The 24,727-nt window shown below is 40.3% G+C and overlaps 1 protein-coding gene and 1 pseudogene across 2 annotated transcripts in view; both read right to left on the reverse strand.

The window, feature by feature from the left end:
* LOC149251259 (uncharacterized) overlaps positions 1-24,544 on the reverse strand; it is a 33,589-nt gene extending 9,045 nt beyond the window's left edge. The window contains exon 1 of one of the 2 annotated variants that reach the window (XM_089459317.1): positions 22,831-24,544. The gene's annotated coding sequence lies outside the window, so the exon portion shown is untranslated. The remainder of the gene's footprint in view (positions 1-22,830) is intronic. The other variant, XM_089459316.1, reaches the window with a different exon arrangement.
* LOC149251260 (arginine-specific demethylase JMJ20 pseudogene) lies at positions 19,152-21,621 on the reverse strand (annotated as a pseudogene).
* Positions 24,545-24,727: the final 183 nt, after the last annotated feature.

Below are 24,727 nucleotides of genomic sequence, written 5' to 3' on the forward strand. Positions count from 1 at the left end.
CAGTTGAAAGAAGAGAAGCTATTATATTCATACATTATATCAGGAGACTGCTCCATCATGTATGGCGGTATGAATATGTCATCTGTTTTGTAGCTGGTTTGTTTATGAATATCATTACCTTCCTTTTGCAAAACAGATCTGTTCTGGCGCTCTAAACATTCAACTTCCATTGTGCACATCTGCTTCAATTCCTCTGCTTTCTCTAAAAAGATGTCAAGTTCATCCTCTTTTTCTGCTTTCAACTTCTCCTCCCTAACTTTCAGATTAACCTCTACATCTACTGCCATGTTCTGCATCTGTTGCATAGTAGAGGGGCTCCTTTCTCTCAGATGAAATTCCATTTCTGGATCAAATGCTGCTGGATAATGTAATAGGGCCAAATCAAGGGGAGGTCTTATATTCAATGGTATAGAATGATAAACTTGATTGAATCGGTCAGAAAATTGCTGAACAAATTCATTTGGAATCCTTTTTAACTGATTGTATTCTTCTATGAGCACGAGGAAATTTACTTTGATCATCCATCTATCAAGGAAAAGTTTGAATAACTGCTGGAGATTCGAGATGCTTGCCTCAGGCAATGCTTTAAACCAAGTCCTAACTTCACTTTGCAAAGAAAGGGCAAACAACCTAACACTAACATCCTCATCCTCCACTTCAAAAATGTTCAAATAATCTTCAAAAGCCTGAATATGCTTTTGGGCAGTAACTCCATTCTCTCCATCAAATCTTGGGAGATGCATGGGATGATTTTTGGGCAAAGGATTAAGCACGGGAGGCAGAATGAGTGGCTTATATCTATCAGGAACCTTACGAGGTGCGTGATTGTGTACAGGGACTAAATGACTGGGTTCGGTATGAACAGGGATAGGATGATTTGCTTTGACAGTAGTGTCCTCCTTGACTATAAGGTGAGCATTAGCAGCATTTAAAGGATGTTGTTCGGGTGTGCAAGGAGGGCTTTCTTCAACATTTTCTACGGGAAAAACATAAAAGTGAAGTTCAAACAATATGTATAGTAAGATTTCATGGAGGAGAAAGAACATGACCTCTTGGATAATAATCCCGGTCAAAAGCCTGATCTGCTCATAAATTTCTTTTGGGTTCATTTCTCCAGTGGAGTCTTTATTATGAGGATGATGTGGAGTCGCCAGGTGAATATATTAACTTTGAGTGTCTGATCTCTGTTCACCATCAAAGATCAGAACTAGTCTTGAAAAAGTAGTTCTGAAGGTCTGGTTCTCTCAGTGGAGCTTTCTTACCTTCTTCGTGAAACTTTCTGAGGAAGTTCCCCAGCGGAGTCGCCATTATGTTATCACTCAGGTTGTCCTTAAGCTCCGGAAAAGGATACGGCCGAGGTAACCACAGACCAACTTTGGACTACAGGTTCTAGCCAACCTGCAATCAGAGAGGGCTCTCTCTTTTAGGTTTAGCTTTGTTTGGAAAGGATTTTAGGCTAGGTCTTGAGTTCAGAGGATTTTTGTTTTGTTTTTGGTGGGAAGGAAGATGTCTCAAGTAAAGAGGCAAAACATAGTCTGGTAAGTTTCAAACCATTGGGCGTGGAGTCAAGGAGTGGGACTGCTGGTGCGTTTTCTTGGTCACAAGAGAAATAAGGAGCAAGGTAGCTGCTCATGAAACAACACTTAAAGCTTAAAAAGATGGAATGAGGGATAAGGAATGAGAGGCAACAAAGAATCTCTCACTCGGCTTAAAAGGGGGAAGGTGAATGAGATCTGTCTAGGAGCAATTAAGAATTCCTAGACAACTGTCAAAGATGAATGGATTAGGGGGAAACATGAGCCATAGGGAATTCATATTCATTTCTAACCCAGATGAAAACATAAAGAAATAGCAGAAAATGAGCATAGAGGGCAGTTAAACCAATTCTACACTATTCTTTCTTTCTATTATTTTAGACGGTGTATCAAATGGAAAAACAGAGGTAGGAAAACTTATTGAGTCATGTTGCAGCACAAGAATTCCAAATTCACTTCTTCAAAACCATTAGACACAGAGCAGACAGTCTTTTCTCCAAGCCTTTCAGCAGTCTTTGATTACAGAAAACATATCAGGTATACAGTGCAAGTCTCTACTGAAGACTATCAACCAACCTCTCCTTTAACAATACAGAGGGTGGTATATATAGGGAAGATTTATCCAAAATTATCTATTACAGCTGACCTAACAGGTCTGGCAGAAAACTGATTACTTTTAACCTAATCTTATCCAGAAATAAATGCAAGAAAATATCTTTGGGCTATGCTGGGGGCAGCTGTATCAAAATGAGTTAATGTCTGTCCTGGTGGCTCTGTGTTGTTCATATGTCATAACTGTGCATTGGTCTTTGCACCCTTGCTGTTCGGCGGCATTGAATGCTTTGACTGTGATTTGAGAGCTAGGATGTGCTTACTCCTCTTGATTTGACTTTATGGGGAGCTCATCAATGTTCAGGTGCTTCGAGCCTCCAAAAAATCTTCGGCTGATACTCTTTGGCTCTCCTTATTCCTCTGATACTCTTTGGCAATCAATTGATGCTGTTCTGACGTGTTGTGGGTTAAATCATCATTTAATGGCCGTTGTTCAGCCTCTGTTTCCATGTTGCGGGGGAGCGCCCCCCCCCCCCTCGAACCCGCTCCCGAAGCGCGCTCAGGGCGGGAGCGGCTCGGGAGCGCGCTCCCAAAATCGTTCCCGGACGGGAGCGATTTTCGGGAGCGCGCTCCCTTAAAAAAAATTACGCTCCCTGGTCTGTTAGGGAGCGACACAGGGAACGATCGCTCCGGCGCTCCCGGAGCGATTTTTAATGCCCGGGAGCGATCGAGGAGCGATTGCTCCCGGACATTAAAAATCGCTCCGGGAGCGATTCGAGCCGGGCCGGGAGCGGTTCGGCGGAAAAAAATCCGCCGGACCCGAAAAAATAAAAAAATTTAGAATTTTTTTTTTGTTTTATAAGCCCAATGGGCCAAAAAAAATTCATTATAACTTCATTGAGCAAGGTTTGGAGCTGGAGCAAGAGCAAAGGAGCGAAGAGCAAGTGCTGAGGAGCGAGGAGCAAGTGCCAAGGAGCGAGGAGCAAGCCTGCAGAGGTAAGTAACTTAGTAATCTAGTTAGTTTAGCTGGTTAGGTAGTTAATTTAGTTAATTTAGTTAATTTAATTTAGTTGTTTGAGTTTAACTGTTTAAAGATCATGTATTTAAATTAAATTAATTAATCCCAATAAATTAAATTAATTTGCAGATTCAAGAATCAAAACCCTACAAACATCAAACACCATGGACCTGGCGATATTTATTGGCATTTTCCTCTTCCTGGTCCCTTTTATGGTTATTATGGTGCTCGAGAGTAGGAAACGGAGGGGGCCCCAAACTGAAGAGGGGGATGAAGAAGCCGGAGAAAGTCAAATGGGTGAAAACCCCAGTGAGGAGGAGGTGGAGGAGGGTGAACATGACCCTCAAAAAACTAAACAAGACCAAACTCCATTGTGGAAATATGTTCACAGGACTGAAACAGGGAGAGGGGGTGGAACCACTAAATTTCATTGCCCCCATTGCAACACTGATTACACAGGTTCATACACCCGTGCTAGAAGACACCTATGCGGGAAAAGGCCATGGGATGGAGAGAAACAAATAGGAATCAAAACTTGTGCAGCGGTGTCAACAACAGATAGAGCCAAATACATAAGGGAAGAGGAGGAAGCCCAATACAGAACAAAAAGATCAAGGGGTTTCTTTGAACCAAGCTCACAATCACAAAGAACTCCTTCAACATCCTCCCAAGGCAGTGGATATGGACATGGAGGCATAGGGTCATCATCTTTAAGGCGTAGAACCATATCAGATTTCCTTGATGAGGGGTGTAGGAATGATGTGGATTCAAAAGTTTACAGGTTTCTCTATGCATGTGGGATACCATTCAATGTTCTACGCTCACCTTATTGGCACGAAAAGGTTTCTGCCATAAATGATGCCCCTAAAGGATACAAGAGCCTTGGGTATGACAAGGCAAGAACTGTTGGCCTTGATCATGAAAAAGCAAAAATATCACATTCTTTGAATAAAATGACAAGTTCTTGGACTGACAATGGGGTGTCCATTGTATCTGATGGATGGACAAATGTAAAAGGCAAGCCATTGATAAGTGTTCTTGCTGTGTCTGTTAGTGGTCCCATCTTTCTAGCTGCACATGATTACTCAGACAAGTTCAAGACCGCCATCAACATTGCAGAAGCATTACTTGAAACAATTGAGCGTATTGGCCCATACAATGTCATCCAAGTCATCACTGATAATGCTCCTAATTGTAAGGCAGCGGGAGCAATTATTGAGGATAATACCCGAACATATTTTGGTCTGGATGTTTGGTTCACACATTGAACCTTTTGTTGCATGATATTGTCAAAAACAAAAATGAACAATACCAATGGATTGGTAATTTGTACAAGAAAAGAAAACAAATGATAAAATTTATTACAAATCATAGCAATACCCATGGCCTTTTCCGCAGTCACTCGAGATTGGAGTTGTTGAAGATTGTGAGGACTAGATTTGATAGCTATTACCTCACCTTCAGGCGCCTTTTGAAGGTAAGAGAGGCATTAGCTAGCATGGTATCAAGTCCACATTGGCAGGTGTTAAAGGAAAGGGCTACAAATGTAGCTGACATGGCAGGTTTTGAAATGGTGGAGGAGGCCGCTCTTGATAGGCAGTTTTGGACAAGTGTGAGGTAGGTATTGGATTTCACCAAGCCAATTTATCACATGATTCGGTTTGCAGATACAGACAAACCAGTGATTGGCGAGGTGTATGAGCAAATGGATACCATGTTGGGGGAAATAAAAGACATTGTTCATAATAGAGATCCCAACTTGTACAAACTGATTCATGATTGTGTGTGTGAACGGTGGAATAGGCTTAACCTTCCACTACATTGCTTGGCATATATCCTTACGCCAAAATACTACTCTACATCTTGGTTGGGCCAACCTGCAGCAGGGGGTGGGGTTAGGACCAAACCCCATTTAGATCAAGAGGTAACTAAAGGATATCTGGAAGCATTAGAAAAGTTGGTACCTGACAGGGAGGAATGTGCAGCTGTGCGCCTTGAAATAGGCAGATACTTCAGTGGCACTGGTTTGTATGGTAACTTCCATGCAATGGACGACAAAGATAAATTTGATTCTCTCACATGGTGGGAAACATATGGCGGCCACGGACTTTTGCCAAAATTGGCAAAAAAAGTTCTTTCACAGGTTGTAAATTCTTCTTCTGCAGAGAGGTGTTGGAGCACCTACAGTTATATACATAATGTGAAAAGAAACAGACTCAATGAAAACCGAGCAGAAAGCTTGGTTTATGTGCACTACAACTTGAGGTTGTTGAGTCATTACTGTGATCGGGCTAACGAGGATCCCACATATAAAATTTGGGACAATCACCCAGAGGATGACAATTTGGAGGATGGCATTGTACATATTGAAAAACTAGAAGAGGAACTTGTAAGGGATGAAAATGAAGCAGCAGCCATGCCACCTCCACCTCCACCTCCACCATCCAGTAGCAGTGCTCGAGGTCCGAGTCTTGTTCCTTTGCTGTCGCCACCTCCATCTACACCCTCGTGTGGAGGTTCTAGTTCTGGTCGTCGGTCTGTGCGGGAGACTCCTAGAAGACCACCATGACCTGCTTATACTCCTGGAGACTCTCGTGGCAAGGGCCACATGTAGATTTACAATTTACTTGTCTTTTTTAGTTTCTATTAGACTTTAGTTTTCATAACTGTTGAGTTTTGAGTCCTTGACTCTTGACTCTTTCATATCATTATGATATTTTTTGTAAACATTATATCACTGTGACAATGAAAATTTGAAGTTTGAAGTTGGGCCTTGGCAATTATAACTCATTGGTAATGATTGTGAATTATGAATATGATGCTTTGTGAAAGACTAAAGTTGTTTCATTTCATCTCATTATTCATGTTTATTTTATAAATTTTTAACATTTCATATCATGTTAACAGTTAGAAGTTAGGACTTAGACATATCTTCGATATTACTTCTTGTAATGGTTAAACTTAGCTTACAAGTACAACTTTGGTGATCAATGATGATAAATGTTATTGAATTTTCAATTCTGAAAGCTTGAAGTTGAAACTTTAATATTGAATTTGATGAATCATGATTTATAAGACTCAATATGTTGCAGTTGTAATATGTATTTTACTAACTTGTGGACATGGTTGATGACGATTATAATTTCTAGATGATTGATGTGATATGGTTCAATGATCAATTTATGTTTTTTTATGTTTTTTATGTCTATTTCATCATTCTACATGTTTTTGTTGACATATATGTATCAAAAATTAAAAAATATAAAAATTATATATATTTTTAAAAAATCGCTCCCGGATTCGCTCCCAAACCGGGAGCTTCTGAAAATGGTCGCTCCCGCTCCCGTTTTCGCTCCCGCTCCCCGCTTCCGCTCCCGCTCCCAAGTAACATTGCTCTGTTTCCTTCAAAACTGTTTTCTGCTCCTTCCTGAGTGCCTCGCAAAGAAAAACGACTCATTCGGCGCCTTTCGGGCTTGCTGGGGGCCGCAGAATAAAAAGATTCCCTGAAGATTCCCCATTAGGCGCAAATCGCTCATCAAACACTGCCTCAGAATCTGATTCTGGGGCCCCGAAGTGCGATTTTTGCCCTTCGCGCCAGAAAAGTGCTGATGACGTCAGCGTGACGTCAGCATGACGTGACGTTGTATGGCAGGTGACGTCAGCATGATGATGTGGCAGGATGTTGTCAGCATGACGTCATCATGTACGGGTGGTGACGTGGCATGACACGTGGCAAGGGGCCACGCAGGCAGATGACTCGACATGTGACTGGGCAGAGGGGGGGTGACGTAAGCGGCGACGTCACCGGGTAGGAGGCGGTAAGTGGTTTTGTGGCGCACCACCTTTGGGGGGGGAGCGGTTTTGTCAGAGGGGGCTCCGCCACTGCCCAGCGCTTGACGCGTGGCGGGAGGTACGGCGGTAATACCGCCCATCTCCCGGACGCTAAAGCTCGGGCGCTTTGGAGATGGGACGGCCCGCCAACCGTCGATCTGGGCGCAGGACGATCGGACGGCTGGCGGCGAATGTGAAGCGGCGGGAAGTTAGGGCGGGGAATATTCAAGGAATATTCCGAAGTTAATATGCGCGCGGCGGGGTTTTAGACTTAGGGAATGGGGGTTATGGGGTTGAAAATGCGCGGGGTTTTGAGGGTTTTTAGGGCTAGGGAAGAGGCTGTTAGCATGACCAGGTGTCATCTAACCCCTGTGATGACTCGGATGGGCTAAAAACAGCCCCGGATGGACCGTTTTTTCCCGGACTTACAAAAATATGGCTACATTGCCAGGGGGGATATTTATATAGGGGATTTTTATATACAAAGTTTTAATAGGGGAAAGGGGAAAACTGATAGGGAGTTATATAATACTGTTAGTAGTTAATATGAAGGTGATAAGCAGGCGCCAAGGTCAGGGACCTTAGGCTAATTCTGGGGAAAAGAACTTGTAAAGAACTGAGATCCTTGAGTGAAGCAGATCTTCACCAAGGCAACTGATATGGATGATGATGAATCTAAGAGGAATCAAGCAGATCTTGACCTCTTTGGGAAGTTAGTAAGGGACTTGGGGAATTAGAAGAAGGGGAAAGTTAGTTATGTCCAGCTTTGAGCTCTCTTGAATGAAAACTGCCTGCACTGTGATCTGTTAAGATAAAGCACTTCGAAACACAAAATTGATTATCAATCATCATTCTGCAACCACAGCTACCTACCCAGCCTACTCACCTAACATTTTTTTCTTTTTCTTTGGGTGCACTTAGACTTGCAGACCCAGATTTACAATTTTCTTTTGAATTCCTCCTATCTAGATCTACACTTATTTCTGCCAGGGCCCAGATTAAACAGTTGGGTCCCTTTGATTTTCTACCTATCTACAAATCTGCCAAGATTAAATTGTTTGGACAGATACATTCTCTATATTCTAAAACAGGAAATTGAAACCTAGGGAGACCAAGATTAAGCTGTTTGGCTCTCCTTTAACTGAAAAACTCATAAAAAATGGAATACAGCGGTGGCATTTGGACCAGCACACTTCATGGCTCTTGTGGAAATATGGAACACTGTAGCTTGCAAAGTATGACATATTTGGCATGTGAAAATGTCAATCATGAAAAATGAATACCTGCTGTAGCAGGAGGCTAACAGAGGGCACGTCTCTAAATAACCCAAGCCGAATGCTGCTATGTTGAAACTGATGAATGTGAAGCAGGTGCCTACTAAAGTGGGGTGGGAGGGCACGTCTCCAATGGAAACCCACTTCGAATGCTGCTCCAAAGTTAAAATGGACATAACTCGGCCAATATAACTCAGAATATTTATTATAACCTGTTTTTAGAAGCAGAAGGATCATTTTGCATCTTCCCATGAGTTGGAAATCCCTATCTGGACACTCTGAGATCTCAGATTCGCGCTGCAACAGTTCCGCCATCACAAAAATTCTGATAAAATAGCTGATTTTAAATCAGCGATATCTCCCACATCCGAACTTCGATTTGACCCATTTTTTTTGAAATTGGGTGATTTTTCGAGAGGAATCCAGATCTGGTATTTGTTTTTGTAAATTTTGTACCTAATGTTTCAGATCTGATCTGCAAAGTCGCCGCCCAAAAAAAAAATCCTGCAAAAAAATGAAAAAAAAAAATTTCTTCCTGCTTGACCCAAAAAAGTGCTCTGTGGAGGTTGTAGCACATGCCTGAAGTTTGTTGAATATTGCTGCAAAATTTGAAACTGAAATATGCATCAAACCCTCATTCCCATGGAATCATAACCTGCTCTGATACCACTGATCCGGATCTTGGGGGGAGGCCCCCAAGATCTAAAAGATTGAAATGGATCATGGGAGGAGAGACCCCCAAGATCTGAAAACTTGCATTGCCAGAAGAAAAAAAAAAAGGAGAATGCCCAATAAACAAAAACCACAAAGAAACTTTTTATTAAAACCGATAATAATTGTAAAAGCTACATTGTGGCGGACAATCTGTCCTTTTACAAAATGTGACTTGTTACTTATAGTATTTTTCAGTTACAATACCACGGGTCAATTCTATGGGTGAATGAATACCATGGGTGGATTTTACAATACCACGGGCGGATGCCATTTACAATACCATGGGTAAATTCCATGGGTCGATGAATAATATGGGTGGATGAGTACCATGGGTGGATTTTACAATACCACGGGCAGATGCCATTTACAATACCATGGGTAAATTCCATGGGTCGATGAATAATATGGGTGGATGGATACCATGGGTTGATGCCATTTTCCATTCGGATCAGTAGCAGCCACCTAATGTTCATGAACCACATTATATAAAAAGAATAAAATAAAAATAAAAACTCACAATTAATGACAAACAATAAATAATCAATGGCGTTATTTGATGAGCCAACAAGTGAAAAGATTATAACAAATTTTCAATGGTTGAAAATGCACAAAACAGCAACTAAGCCCTAGACGTCAGCCCCATAAATATTGTTGAAAATGCATAAAAATCATATGTTTCCTTTTTCAATTTAAGAGATGCAAAGCCTAATCTTAGGACTACGATATTTAATGTATTTTATGCTATTTAATGCATATTTTACCATAATCTAACCCAGGTTTACCATTACAAAAAAGAAAGAGAAAAAATTTGAAATATTAACACACAAAAACTAGTGCTTTTATCAATCTCGAGTATATGGAGTCAAAAAGGGCATTGTCAAAGGTGGAAGATATTGTTTGGAGTGAGAGAGAGAAAAATCTCTCAATCAAACCCTAACAACTTTTAATCAATTGGAGATTTAAAGTCAAGGAATGTTATTCTAAGTTTCCTTGATGGGTATTAGGTGACAAATCTTGCAAAGGAAATTTTAGAGCTATAAAATATTCAATATATCATGAAAACTTCATACAAAATCTAATTCTACAACATTGCAAAATGGAAGAAGATACAATAAAATAGGACAATTCACCATAGCATCACTTCATCAATCCAAGAGAAAATACTTCTAAGCAATTTTATTCTCTCCAAGACAATTCAATATCTTTACCGATCCACTGCATCCAAGAGATAAGAACTAGTGTGCATTCTTTCACAAGACAAAGAATTCGTGTCAAAATGATCCTTCTAAATTGACTTCCCTCTATTTATATGAGGGAAGCCAAGTCGAGTAGGGCAAAATTAGACTAAAATCCCTAAAAATAATACTTAGTGTTTACAAGTTACGTAGGTCACAAACCGACCTAAAATATAGCTATCTCAATGAGAAAACATAACAAAAAGCCTCCTTTAGCCCACACATGTGAGAAAAAGGCCCTCCAAGGGTGATGCCATCCTCTAATGGTGAAGATTTCCATAAACGCAATGCTAAGGATGGGTCACATGAGTGCTCCTCAATCAAAGCCATCTCCTCATCAACAAGTGTACATAATCAAGCCAAACCCTCCTCATCAAGATATCTCCATTAACCAAGCCCACATCATCACTCTAGGCCCCATGAGGGTGACATCACAAGGCTAGTGCATGACGTCAACATCCAAAAATATACACCATCCCTTTTAAAGGGATCTCAAGTCATCATCATAATCAGATTGGTCCAAGAACAGGGAAATGTCCATCATGAAGGTGCAGTGCCAATCTAGGGGCACCTTGTGGTCTCTGGGGTACATCCTCCTCCTAGGCAACGTCCTAGCTTCAATAAGCAACGTTTCAAGCTCTAAAGGGAGCGGAGGAGATCGTCATCAATGACATATCCATCACAAGATCAATGCTCTTCTCAAAGTGGTCAACATTCTGACTATGGTGACTTAAAGGGTGATCAAGTGGGATTTCACATTCTCTTTGAAGTGTTGGAGAAGTCTCAATCAATACCTCAAGGGGTAGCAATTGTACTGAGGAGAAAACATCTAAAACATACCCTCAAAATCAAGTAAGATCGTCATCATAGGTAAAGTGACCATAAGAGTGTCAGAATGGACCATATCTAATGCAAAAGGCACAAGAATACTTCAAACAAGAATCATCTTCAAATGTATTTCTAGCTTAGGGTTTATAAACAAGTTACCATGAGATATGGGAGGGTTATCCAAAGTCCCTATTCGGTGCTTCCAACCCTAAGGAGAGGAACAATTCCCAAGTCAACCCATCAATCAATAGAGTGGATAGTGGTATGGATTTACATCATAGAGGATGCCATCATCTGTAACCGACTATAAAATACCATCATTCTTGAGCGGAAGAAACCATGGGACCTAAGTTACCCCTTTCCTCATCCTGTTTTTACCACCCCTCTTGTGTGCCTTTTTCTTCATAGGTTTTCTTTTTCTTGCATAGCTTGGGTTACAACTTTCATTCGTGCATCATTTGCCCCTTATAGATGAAGCGATTTATTGTTCATCAAGGTTAGGAAATCAAAGTTCCTTTCATTTTCATTGCTCATGCATTAGCCAGGAACTAGGTAAGGGCTCATGAAGGGGGTATAGTTTAGCCTAGGCCTTTGTGCACGCACTTTATTGTATCCTAGCCAATATTTTGCTTTTTATCATTATGCCTCATGTTCTTTCGTTTCTTTATGTTGCATCAACCTCTTAGGGTAAAGTTTCAGGACCCCCACGTTAGAATGAGGAAAACAGGGAACCAATATAGGTGACATGTAGCAATCAACCCAAAGATCGGGTGTGGATATAAGAGATTGTTAAAATTGGCAACTAGGGCCAAGTTCACCTTAGGACAACTCATTTGATGGAGATGATGATTGAATTAAATTCCTCTTTTCAAGAGTACCAAAATTGATATAAATATCATCTCATTTGGACAAGCAGAAGTGTGATTTTGAATTTGTGCCCACATGTGCTATTTGTTTAGGTTGGCCACATCGTCATGTAGGCTCATGAAGCCCAATAGACATGACTCTTCACCCTCATTGACTTGTATAAATACAAGTGTCCTCCCACCTCATTTGGCATCTTCATCTTTCACACATTCTCTCCTTCTCTCATTGGTTCGTTGATCATTGGGCATTCTCTCTCTCCCACGTGTGGCACAAGGAGGACGAAATTACAAGCATAATTGCAGGGCCGAAAATCATAGAAAATTTGCAGTTTGACCAGCGTTGACCGTGACCTTCCAGGAATCATTTGACTTTAACTTTTTGGGGTTATTTCTATCTCAGCGGGCTGCATTTTTGGCACATAAATCGAGGCATTCTATGCACTTCGGCTGTAGATCAAAATTGCAGGTTGACCACAAATTTCATACAGTAGTTTGACCAAGTTTGACCATTGACTTTGTCGCTGTTTTGGGCTAAATTTGACCTCCTTATCAAGACAAGTTTGACTGAGGAAGAACAAGCTATTTTGAGGACATTCTATTGTTGCTTTGACCAGCGTTGACTTTCTGGTTAGGGCTGAAGTTTGACTACAGTAGACTGCAGAAATTGACAGGGTTGTTTTGACTTTGAATTGGGCAAGTCAATTTGACTTTTGTCCTCTCTCTCTCTCTACTAAACATTTTGATATAATAATAATAAGAATTGATTAAAGGGTTTTCCCCTGGCATCCGCCAAATCTAGTGTCCTCTTGTCTTAGCTTGTCTTCTGCATATTGTTTTATGTTCTATCTACTTTTACTGTCAATGTGATTAATGGTTAATGTGATTGCTACTAGAAATCTAAATTGGAAATTGCTATTGGGTTGCTTAAGGAACATTGAAGTAATTGTGCTAAGCATAGAACATACCATTGTTAACTAAATTTAACATGGTATCAGAGCCCAGGTGAAGACAAAGCCCAAGCAAGAGAGAGAAAAGCAATCACTAAGAAAAGAGTTGTTGGACAAGAATATTGGTCTAGCTTCAATGGCGACTACATCATACTTCAAATCCGAGGATAAGCTCAAGGACAAATCTGACTATCATGCATGGAAGATGACTTTGGATTTGACTTTGGAAGAGAATGATGTTATGGACTATGTAAAGGGAAGAGTGGTGGAGCCTCCTTCAAATGCACCTGTTGCTGCAAAGACAAAGTACAAGAAAGGTGAGGTCAAAGCTAAGAGAATTATCATAGACTCCATTCAAAAGCATTTGGTTGCTTATATTTCTAATTTGGAAACATCTAAGGAGATGTATGACAAACTAGTTGGGATCAATGTTGCACGAAGCGAGAGTGAAGCGGAAGCGTTTTTTGGAAGCGGGGACGCCGAAGCGTCATTTTCCAAAAATCTAGGAAGTGAAGCGTCCGCGGAAGCGTCTGCTCTATATATATATTTTTTTATATTTTTTTGCATTTATACTCAAAACAAACATCCCAAATACCAAATTAATTGTAGAAGACATGAAACATGCATATTTTTGCATAAATCAAGATAGATATGGCATCCATGATCCCATTGTAGTTACTAGTATGTACAACAATCATCTATATTCTAGCTATTACAAACATACATCAAATTTTTAAGCATATTATAAAACATTTAAGCATATTATAAAACATAAAACATAGAGCATATTATGATTTATCTAGCAAGTGAGCAACTGTCAACATTTGTCATGTCCAAAATTCAAATAATAATGTTTACAAAATATGTCACTTGGTCACCGCCAAGCCAAAAAGGTTCAAAATTCAAATTCACAAGTCTACAAGTCTAATGAGTAATCTATGACAAAAAGTAGTAGATTGTGAATATATCTACTAATCTCTCCTCCTTCCACCACGAATAGAACGTGGTGGCGGGCCTCCACGTGGTGGCAATGAAGAAGATGGTGGCTGTGGAAGTCGTGGCACTGAAACTGATGAAGAAGAACCCCTGTTGTTGGTGTTGAACCATGGAACCTAGGAACCAAGGGACCAGATGGGGGTGGGGGTGGCATATCAACACGGTCATCATCATCCTAGAATCGCTCAAAAAATTCATGCAAAAAAAAAAACACTAGTTAACAAAAAAATTAAAAACATGAATTAGAGAAATGCTTTATAAGGGAAAATTGAAAAATTCATACCACAATGGACATACCTGGATAAGAGCATCCTCTAATTTCTCCAATCGCAACACTCCATCCTCCAAATTGGGCTCCTCTGGATTCTTGTCCCAAATCAACAAGTCTTTATTAGACTTTGCATCTTCACAGTAATGGGACAACAATCGCAAGTTGTAATGAACATAAACCAAGCTCTCTGCCCGGTCTAAATTCAACCTGTTCCTTTTAACACTGTGGATGAAAGAATAAGAGCTCCAACACCTCTCTGCAGAAGAAGCGTTTACCACCTGTGATAGCACCCGCAATGCCAAACTCTGTAGAAGTGGAGTACCCCCTCCATGCATGTTCCACCACTCAAGAGCAGAAAAAGTCTCTCGATCTTTAATTGCATGCATGCTCCCAAATGGACCACTGTTGAGCGTATAGTTGCTCACCTGTCTCCGTACCAATGCAGCCTCCTCCTCATTAGGGATTAATTTACTCAATGCAGCCATATATTTTTTGTGAACCTCTTGATCTTGGTGTGGTTTTCTCCTGCTTCCCCCCCCAAGTGCTGGTGTTGAAAGCCATGATGGATGATAGTATTTAGGTGTCAAAACATATGCTAATGCATGCAATGGAACATTTAGCATTTCCCATTGGTTTTCCACCTCTACACGAATATTATTGTACAAGGTGGTATCTCTAGGCTCAACAATGTCTTTAATCTGCCCCAACATGCTATCCATTTGCTCATACACCTCCCCAATTACTGGTCAATTTGAATCTGCAAACTTGATCATGTAATAAATTGGTTTGGTGAATTGCAAAACATATTTAACCTGTCCCCAAAAGTAACTGTCAAGAACAATGTCCTTGACTGCATTAGCACCATCTATGTCAGTGTTAATTTCATCCCATGTTTCAGCACACACCAGATTAGTTAAAGCTTGTCTCACCTTCACTAGCCGCCTAAAGGTGAGGTAATAACTAGCAAATCTTGTCTTTGCAATTTTAAGCAACTGCAACTTGGAGTAAGTGCCATAGAATTAGTTTACCCTTGTATGCCCTGTGATGAATTTAATGAGTTGCTTCCCTCTCCTGTAAACCTCAGCAATCCACCCACATTCTTTGTGTTTCACAATATCATGCATCAAAAGGTTCAATGTGTGAACCAGGCACCCAGACCAAAATATGTGTGGATGAGTACGCTCAATAATTTTTCCTGCTGCCTTACAATTCGCTGCATTATCTGTGATCACTTGAACCACATTATTCGGACCAACATCTTTGATTGATTTCAATAGGAGATCTGCAATGTTTTGTGCAGATGCAGTGATGGAGGAGGAGTCATGACATGCAATAAATACTGCACCACTAGAAGAAACACCAAGAACATTTATCAAATGTTGGTTTCTAATATTTGTCCACCCATCTGATACAATGGATACCCCAGAATCTACCCACTCATTTATAAAATGTGTCAAAGCTCTTTGAACCTTATCTTTTTCTCTTTCTAATAACACGGTTCTAGCTTTCTCATAGTTGGGGGCCTTGTATCCTTTTGGGGCTTCATTGATGGCCTTTAACATTTCATGCCAATAGGGAGAGAAAAGCACATTGAATGGTACACCGCAAGCACAAAGAAAACGGACTATCTTTCCATCCACATCATCCCTCCCAGCAACATTAAGGAAATCCCCTATTGTTCTTCTACCTCCAGAGCTTGCAGAAGTACCATGAGGAGATGAGCAACTACCAAATTTAGAGGTTGCACTTGATTCAGAATGAGTTTTTTGTTTCTTGTTTTTTTGTTGTGCAGCCATCTCTATTTGGATGTATTTTCTTCTTTCTTCAGTTGAAATGTTTGGGCAAATTTGTACCCCCACAGGACCCTTTTTTTCATCACTGTCCAGCACCCCACAAAGATGCCTCCTCAGACGAGTATATGAACCACAATATGGTTTTCCTCCATGACAACCATGAGGGCACACAAATTTGTAAGATCCACCACCCTTTCCACCATCAAGTTTGGTCACATAGTTCCACAAGGGTGTTGATGTAGCTTTCCCATCTTGTGTTTCAGTGTCCCCTTCAGATTCATCCCCTTCCTCTTCAAACCCTTCCTCCTCATCATACATTGGGTCACTCATATTGGGACCATCACCACTGTCCTCTTCTGTTTCTTCCCTTCTATTCCTATTCACCTTTGCCATCATTAAAACCAAGAGTGGAATGATACATAGAAGCCAAAAGAACACCATCTTGGAATATGGATATAGGTGGTGGACAACCTGTAAATAAAGGAGCAAATAGAAACAATGGGAAAGAGTAGGAGAGGGAGGAGAAAAATACAAAAAAATTGTCAAAAAAATAAGGGAGTTTGGGGTTTGAACTTACCTCTTTAGCTCTTGTAGATGAAGTCCTCCAAGCTCTTGCTCCAAGCTCCTCCTCCTTCTCCTAGCTCCTCCTTCTTCACTCCTCCAAGCTCTCCTCTCTTCTCCTCTCCTTTCCTCTCTTCTCTTCTCCTCTCCTCTCTTCTCTTGTCCAACTCTCATAAACTCAGAGTGATAAAATGAGGAATGAATGGGGGCTTTATTCTTTTCATTCCTCACCTTAACCTCACTCTAACCTCACCCTAACCCACCCCCTTAATGCTAAGTTAACATAACTTAAAAAAAAAAATTAAAAAAAAGTGTCTCCCTTGCGCGCGGCATGCTTGCCCGAAGCGTACGGAAGCGTGCGCTTCCTCCTCCAAAGCGCCGTACAAAGCGCGCTTCGGAGGCATGGAAGCGGCATTTCCGTCCAGCGCTTCGGAAATTCCAAGAAGCGGCTAAAAAAGCCGAAGCGGCGCTTCCGACGAAGCTTCCTAGGCACTTCCATACGGGACGCGCTTCGGGGTTGGAACCGGGGGGGGCGCTTCGTGCAACACTGGTTGTTTTATCTTGTTGTTTGGAGGCCGAAGTTGACTGAAGTTGACCGATTTGCTGAGTCTCAAATCTGCCTTGTTGACCAACGTTGGCTTTTCTGATTAGGGCTCTTTTGTTGCTGTTATAAATTATTAGATTTGTAAATTGTATTATCTCTCTCTGTTGAACTATTGACGACTAAAAGAATATTTGATCAAAGGTTTCCCCACATTGGGGTTTGTCCTTGGCTGGTGCCACATCTTGTGTCCTCTTGTCTTGGCTTGTCTTCTACTGTTTATGTTTATGTTCTATCTGCATTTAACTATTATGTTGATGTGATTGCTAATCTAAATCTTGATATTGGGCTAATAAAGAAATTGAAGTAAAATTGCTCTAAAGCATAGAACATACCATTGTTGCCTAATCCCATACTGATCTTTGACTGAACTTGTCATTAAACAATCCTCTTGGATCCCAATGCCACCAAGAACAAGTATCAATGCTCCATGGCTCTTGTTGTGCTATAACTCCAACCATAAGTGTTGCTCCATCCACCGCGTACCAACTCATCACCTCTCTTCAATCCAACCCTTGGCATAGGCCAATGTCAATCTCACCACGTTGATGTTGTGTTGAAATATTGATGAGTGGCCAGCCTACATCTTGCTGCCAACTGGAGCATGTAGTATCCGTCATGTCTAAGGGTCCCCGCTCCACTATGCCCCTAACTAAGAATATCGTAGCATCAGTAGGATACCAGCCCATGATCTTCCGTCAATCTAAAGTATGGACACCTGTGCAAGGAATATGTCTACTAGGTTGATACTGGTCCATGCTCAAATCTTGATGCTCTGTATGATCAATCAAAAAAAATTCTCCAAGAAATCCTACCCCTCTCCCTATAATCAGCAAAAGTGGGCAAGTCATGTTGCAAGCCCTGTCTATGTACTCCTGGAGAGGGTTGTTGCCTGAAAATGTTGCAGCGTTGTTGGCTGTTACTACATCTATTTGCACCTCATCAATGGGTAGACCCAAAGATAGATGCATTGCCATCTCCCTGGTCTGATAAGAAACTCCACACTCCTCCAGCCCACCAATCTCCTACAAAATTGTCATGTCAGACTCCAGCACCCCCTGAGGACCAATGTCTGCAAATACTACCACCCTGCTAGCTGTTTGTACATAAGTCTGCTCCTCATTAATGGTTGACCCCAAGGGTGGTTGCTCATCCTCCTCCATCACGTGCTCAATATCAGCCTCCTACTGGCTCTCCCCAAAAGGCCCATCCTGCATACTGTGCACATCATCCTCCTCAGTTGATTCATGCTCCACCATATGTTGCTCATGCTGAATCATCAATGGTGACTCATCATCCTGAGTGTCACTCAAGCATGAATGGTCAGGTCCCCAAGGTCGCTTGTAGATGAATCAAAGTCCCTTCCTCCTCAGCTCATTTTTGTTGCATGATCCACCAAACCTAAGCAGCTCCTCCCAAGTCAACTGTCTTTTGAACAGTCCAATGTTCTGCTCAACCAACCTTTTGGCTAATTCATAAGCAGCAGGTGAGATCAATTGTTCTCTCCTCCAGATGGACAACAATCGAGACTGCAACTCTGGGCAAATGGCATCACAGCCTCTCATACATGACGACAAGATGGTGAAGCAATAGAACTTATAGCTTGTTGACTTTAATGTAAAAATACACAAAAGGTATTTGTAATAATAATTTATTAATATATATATGATGTATAAGTGATGAGAAATGTTACAATGAGACCCTGCTTATATACCTAGGCAGGAGTCCTTTCATGACTAAGCATGTCTTTTAGAGATGCCTTTTCAATTAACTAATTATTTAAGATAATCATCATTTGATTATTTTTACTATTTACATTTATTTTTATTTATTTATTTGTTATGAATTATATTCATAACATTGCCCCTTTCTTCGAAAAGCTTTGTCCTCAAAGCTTAATTGCTGGAAATTTCTCCACTTTTTGTTTGTCATCTTGATATGTATAATTTGTCTATCATCTTGGCATGTAGGGCTCATCAGTAATATTCCCTTGGAATTGGGATTTTTATTTAATTTTATATATATATATATATATATATATAAATTAATCAAATTAATTAAATTAATCAATTTATATAAGTTAATTAATAAAATTTAATTAAGTTATATGTTTATAACGTGATGTATTTATGTACCAATGTTTTAATTCGTGACCTGTATTTTTCAAAAGGTGTTTCGTATCGACTGGCAGCGTTTATTTTTTATTTCCATAATAGTTTGGTCAACAAGTCGAATGGAAACTCGGCTGGTGAGTCATGTCTATTTGTCTTCAACTTCGTATCGAGGAGGATGGACAGGACTTCTTGTCGGCAGTGACCAGTCCTGGTTCGTTGCCCACACCATTATGCTGAGTCAGGAGTTGAGGCAAATAGGGATAGTGGCGAACGGGGGGATGGGAACAGACAGGGACGTGAACTAACAAGCGAACACAATGAATCAGGCCTAATGCACAATGGATCTGAGCGATGCAGGAGCAGGGACATACGAAGTGGACAGGAGATGGAGCGATGAGGTGTACAGCGCCTATGTATGGTGGACAGGAGATGGAGCAATGAGAAGGACAGATCAGAAGGTTGAGCAGCCATCAACTAACAAGTTGTCACACACTGCCTTTGTTCCTTCATGTTCTGGCATGGAAGATGAGATATTATTAAAGAATCTCATATGTACCTTGCTAGAATTTTATCACATATTGGCTTCTCTAATCCTTCAAGTACAAAGGTAGATGTCTTGATATCTACTTCATCAACAATGTCGAAATTGGGGATTTTTAGATTTGTAATCTGTGATACATGACATATTTTCTCAAGGGCATCATCAAGGTCATGATTATTAATATCCTTTGACCTTCCCATTTCAATAAAGAGCCTGGCCACATCTTATAAATAAAACTTATACTCTTTACTATAGCCATCAAAGTAATGAGTGGATGCCATATTTGTTCCTCATTATGAATGGATACCAAATTAAAGAGAATCTATTGAAATTTCTCTATTTGTGAAGCTTCCATGCCATTTTTGTTGTATCTTCTTTCCCATGAATGCATGATATCAATGAGCTAGGTAAAATTTGCAAGAGCCATTCGACTGATAAAGACAAAAAAGCCATCAAAGTTCATCCTTGTATTAGCTACCAAATTGTGTTGACAGAGGCTTTCAAAGTCATCAACTATGCTTCTTACATCTTCAATATATTCTTATGTTTCGTTGTAGTCCTTTACAAGGAGGTTCCACACCCATGAAATATTGCAAGCGTTGAACCAGTTGTGGTTTATTGAAATAGTGTCCTCCACATTTTTTACTTGATGAAACCAACCACTCGGTATGAAGATAATTTCATTCCTTTCTTGGATACACTCCACCCAATATGTCTCGAAAAATCCAGGGAACTGTGTTGCTGAGACATCTCCATAAATATCATAGACAGTTTGCTTCATGTATCTGTCATACAAAAGATGTGACTAGGAGGGTGAAAGAAAATGCCTGAATTTGTTGCCACAAACATTTGCAAACAAGCTATATGACCTAAAGACATATGCATGTAATGGAGTCCAAGTACCTTTTGGGCTCATACATACAAAGCAATAATCTGAGCATGACACATCACATTCGAAACCTTCACCAACACCTTCAATGCCATGGGTGCGGTAAGAATCAAGGTATAAGTTGAGCCAATCATCTAAGAAAAATGTTGTAGTGTAAGCATTGTAATCAAGATATTCCTTTACAAAATGCCAATCCTTCAAATAAAGCAATGGTGAGTAATTTATGTTCCCATCACAGTCCGTGTCATAAAATCTGCAATTGAGATTGTAACAATATTTGATGTATTCAGCAACAGTCATACCTCGTCTCTTCTGGTCCGTGAATTCTTTTGTCACAATTTGCAACATGAACTCAAGATTTGGCAAAATTTAGGTAGAAGAATGAGTGATTGGGTTGGCCATCTAGAGAAACCCAATCGCGGCAAGCCCTCCAATCATCCATGAGGTCGGTGAGGAGGACGAGTTCGTTGGCCTTCATATATTTATCTCTAAATTCTCAATAGTTGATTTGCTTTAAATCAACTCGGTGTATCTTCCCGCTGACCGTTATCATCATCCTCTCTGCGTCCCCTTCAAAAATTTCCTCTCCATCATCATCAATGTCTACTTCAGCATCTTCCTCATTGTTATGATATTGTTCATCTTCTTGTTTCTCAAGATAGTCTTTTTCCACATTATCTTCATCTGGATCATCATCTTGATCTACATAATCCTCATCCACATCACCTTCATTTGGATCATCATCTTCATCTATATCATTCTCATATTCATCATTATCTATTACATCATCATTTTAATCAAAATCTTCTTCTCTTGCTTCACCTTGTTTCGTTTCTTCACTTTTGCTATCATCTTCCTTATTATCAATTTCCTTTAGATGTGTTGTAACTTCTGCACATGATTTTTCTAATTGTTGAAGCTTTTCTTGAATTTTACTAAACTACTCAATGAATTCAAAACGTAAACGTAATGGCATATTGTGCAATGGACAACGTTCAAAGACTCGCAAGGTTATATTGTGCGGCAGATAACGTTCAATGACTCGCATGGCTCTAGTACCACTGAAACAACAAAACTTATAGCTTTTTGACTTTAATGTAAAAATACACAAAAAGTATTTGTAATAATAATAATAATATATATATATATATATATAATGTACAAGTGATAAGAAATGTTACAATGAGGCCCTGCTTATATACCTAGGCAGGAATCCTTTCATGACTGGGTATATCTTTTAGACATGTCTTTTCAATTAACTAATGACTATTTAAGATAATCATCATTTGATTATTTATACTATTTACATTTATTTTTATTTATCTGTTTTTTATGAATTATATCCATAATAGATGCACTATATGTGTGTTTTGACTGAGTCAAAATAATGTCTCCTACTGCTGAAGAAGCATTGGAACATCTGCAGAATCAAGTCATCACACTCAAGATCAAACATGATTTCATAAGTCCTGGTCATTGCCATAATTTCCAAAACCTGAAACTTCTTCCCAAATGTAGGACCCACGGAGTTATCCAAGTCATGTCAGGTTTCCACTATCAGCTTGAAGACTCTCTTCATAACATCATCATTGTAGGGAGCTATAAGTGCGGTTAGTCTCATGATGTTACTAAGACGAGATGCAATTGGAAATCTGACCCCTTCACAAGGTTCCTCTAAGAACTTGTGTTGTATGAGAGCAAGCATAGCTAGTTTTAAGGCCCAAATTAGTTTCTTCCCTTCTAACTAGTTCACTTCGGATAGGAGTACATCTAGTTCATCTAGTTTGAAAAGGACTTTAGTTGTGATCCTCATGTGTTTCAAATCTGCCCCAAGTGCAAGGATTTTGTGTCATATTTCCTGCCCCTTTTGCACATCTCTCAGAGTGTTCTTTCTGACGAATGGCATAGAACCCTCTTGAGAAAAATTTGTTGTCCTACTTGGGTTTTTGGTCCATAAAAGCATTGTGGTTTAAGGCATCAATGGTTGTACTATTGTGTTGGTTTGTGAAGTGATAACAGACTGTGGAAGCAATGTTACACAACAATTATGGACTCACAACAGCGATAATGCATTTATGTCTTTTCAAGCATCAACCCCTACTGACTTATAGATCAAGACATACATATGTGGACTCAGAAATGGCAAAGTATCATTTTTTTTAGCAAACCGGTTAATATATATGCATCAAATCCATCACATTGCAACCCAAAAATTCTTGACAGTCCACTGTTTGGAAAATACAACGCAAATAGAGAGATAGGACCTTATATGTGAGTGGGCAAATATGCTGTGTCGATGTAGTTGGTTGAGATCAGTTTCTGGAGTGAAATAGTCCAGTATTTCCGCGTTCGTCCCCAGTAGAAAACTCAGCCTTCAGAAGAAGATATGGCCCTTGCTATATTGCTCCCTCAACATAGAGAAAATTAATACAATGTCTCAAGCCCAGAAAACGCTCAGATTAAAGGGACATTAACACAACCAACATCATAACGAGTTCAGTCTCCTTTCAACGAGCTGCTGCAGGTAGGAAAAAGGAGTGCCTTCAAATCCGGAATTCTGGATATATTAGTGGCTCCTCCGATTCAAACTCAGTTCCTTTCGAACATTTTCAAGCAAACCTTTTTTACGGTGCAATGTACTGCTCGGCTTCTGCAATTTCACGACCAACGTGCAACATTATGCTGTCAATAGCATCAGGCGTCTTGCGCCTGCTCTGTCACCAATGGGTGAGCGTTAACCTCTTTTTGAAGTCTGTTCTGCACTGGTATCGGTTTTAGCGTCCTATTCAACCCACCAGCAAACAAAAAGAGGGCTCACAGTTTTAATCAGCGAGCAATAGATACTCGCACAGGCACCTGCAGAGACACAAACTCCTCCACAAGGATGAAACTCGCGTCCCAGATCCCCTGAACTTGTTCTACCCAACAAAACTGGGAGAGATTCTCGCGGTTCTTCAACTGTAAGAATGGCTTCAGATTTTGCACACTCCTGTTCAAAATTGAGAAAAGTTCCTCCAATAGTTGCTCAGGAGGTGTAACAAATACCAATTCCTATTGAAATATTTGGCCTTCACAAATCGATCCTCAAAATGGTTATCCTCTAGAAATTTACTTCACGACCCAGATAAACATTTGTCTTTAATATATGCTCACGGGTGACTCGAAATTCGTGAAATTTGCGTTTTTGAATTGACCCTGGCCCTTCTAAATATTGAAATAAGTCGGCCCCTTTTAATAAAACCTTTGGTACATAAAATTAAAATTTTCGGCCAATCCACGATAAATTAAACTTGCGGCCCAGGATAAGAAAAAAATCAGTTCAGCTTGAGCCCTATTGAATTCCTGCTTCTCGGCTCTTAATAGATGATGGTCTCCACAAACCCAACGATGGATAATTTCAATCTGCAGAGATTAGCTTTCCAGCGCTCCAACACCCATGGGTTTCACAAACTTCAGGCTCGATTGTTTCAAGTAATTTGTTATGCAAATAAATGTGGCCTCAGTCTCAGGCAACCAAACTTGGCCGTCGAAATTTGATGAACCACGGCATCACCTGTGAGATGGTTCCTCCGAATTTCACATGCGGCTCCACATAATGAACGACATAGGTTAGCAGAATAACTCGGGCTGGCCCATATGCTTTGGAAGCCTATCAATGGATTCGACTCGGCCTTGGAAATAGCTTCTCTTTAGCCGAAGACCCTCTTGATTTTGATTTTCACTCCTTAAGTTTGGTAAAAAATTTACAATATGATATTTGCCTTCGAAACAAGGAAAAAAACGCCATTATTTTCGGATGGCTTGCTCACGCACCAACCTGCCCTTGTGACTTGTTTGCTCTGAAAGTCCATCTTATCAATCCCTGGCTTTGCTCACGACACCAACCTGCCCTTGTGACTTGTTTGCTCCCAAAGTCCATCTTATCAATGCCTGGCTTGCTCACGACACCAACCTGTCCTTGTGTGATTTGTCGACACCAACCTGTCCTTGTGATTTGTTTGCTCCGAAAGTCCATCTTATCAATGTCATAAGGAACACCAGAAAAAAGGAACATTACACTACATATGGTTGTAGACTTGAGAAACACTCGGATAACTAGAATTTGTTGAAATAAATTGGGCCAAATTTTTTTGTAATATATGTGTGTGTTGGGGTAGGGAA

Source organism: Pinus tabuliformis, chromosome 7, assembly GCF_031772625.1.
Source record: "Pinus tabuliformis cultivar Carrire ecotype Pingquan chromosome 7, CPIR1, whole genome shotgun sequence".
Taxonomy (NCBI): domain Eukaryota; kingdom Viridiplantae; phylum Streptophyta; class Pinopsida; order Pinales; family Pinaceae; genus Pinus; species Pinus tabuliformis.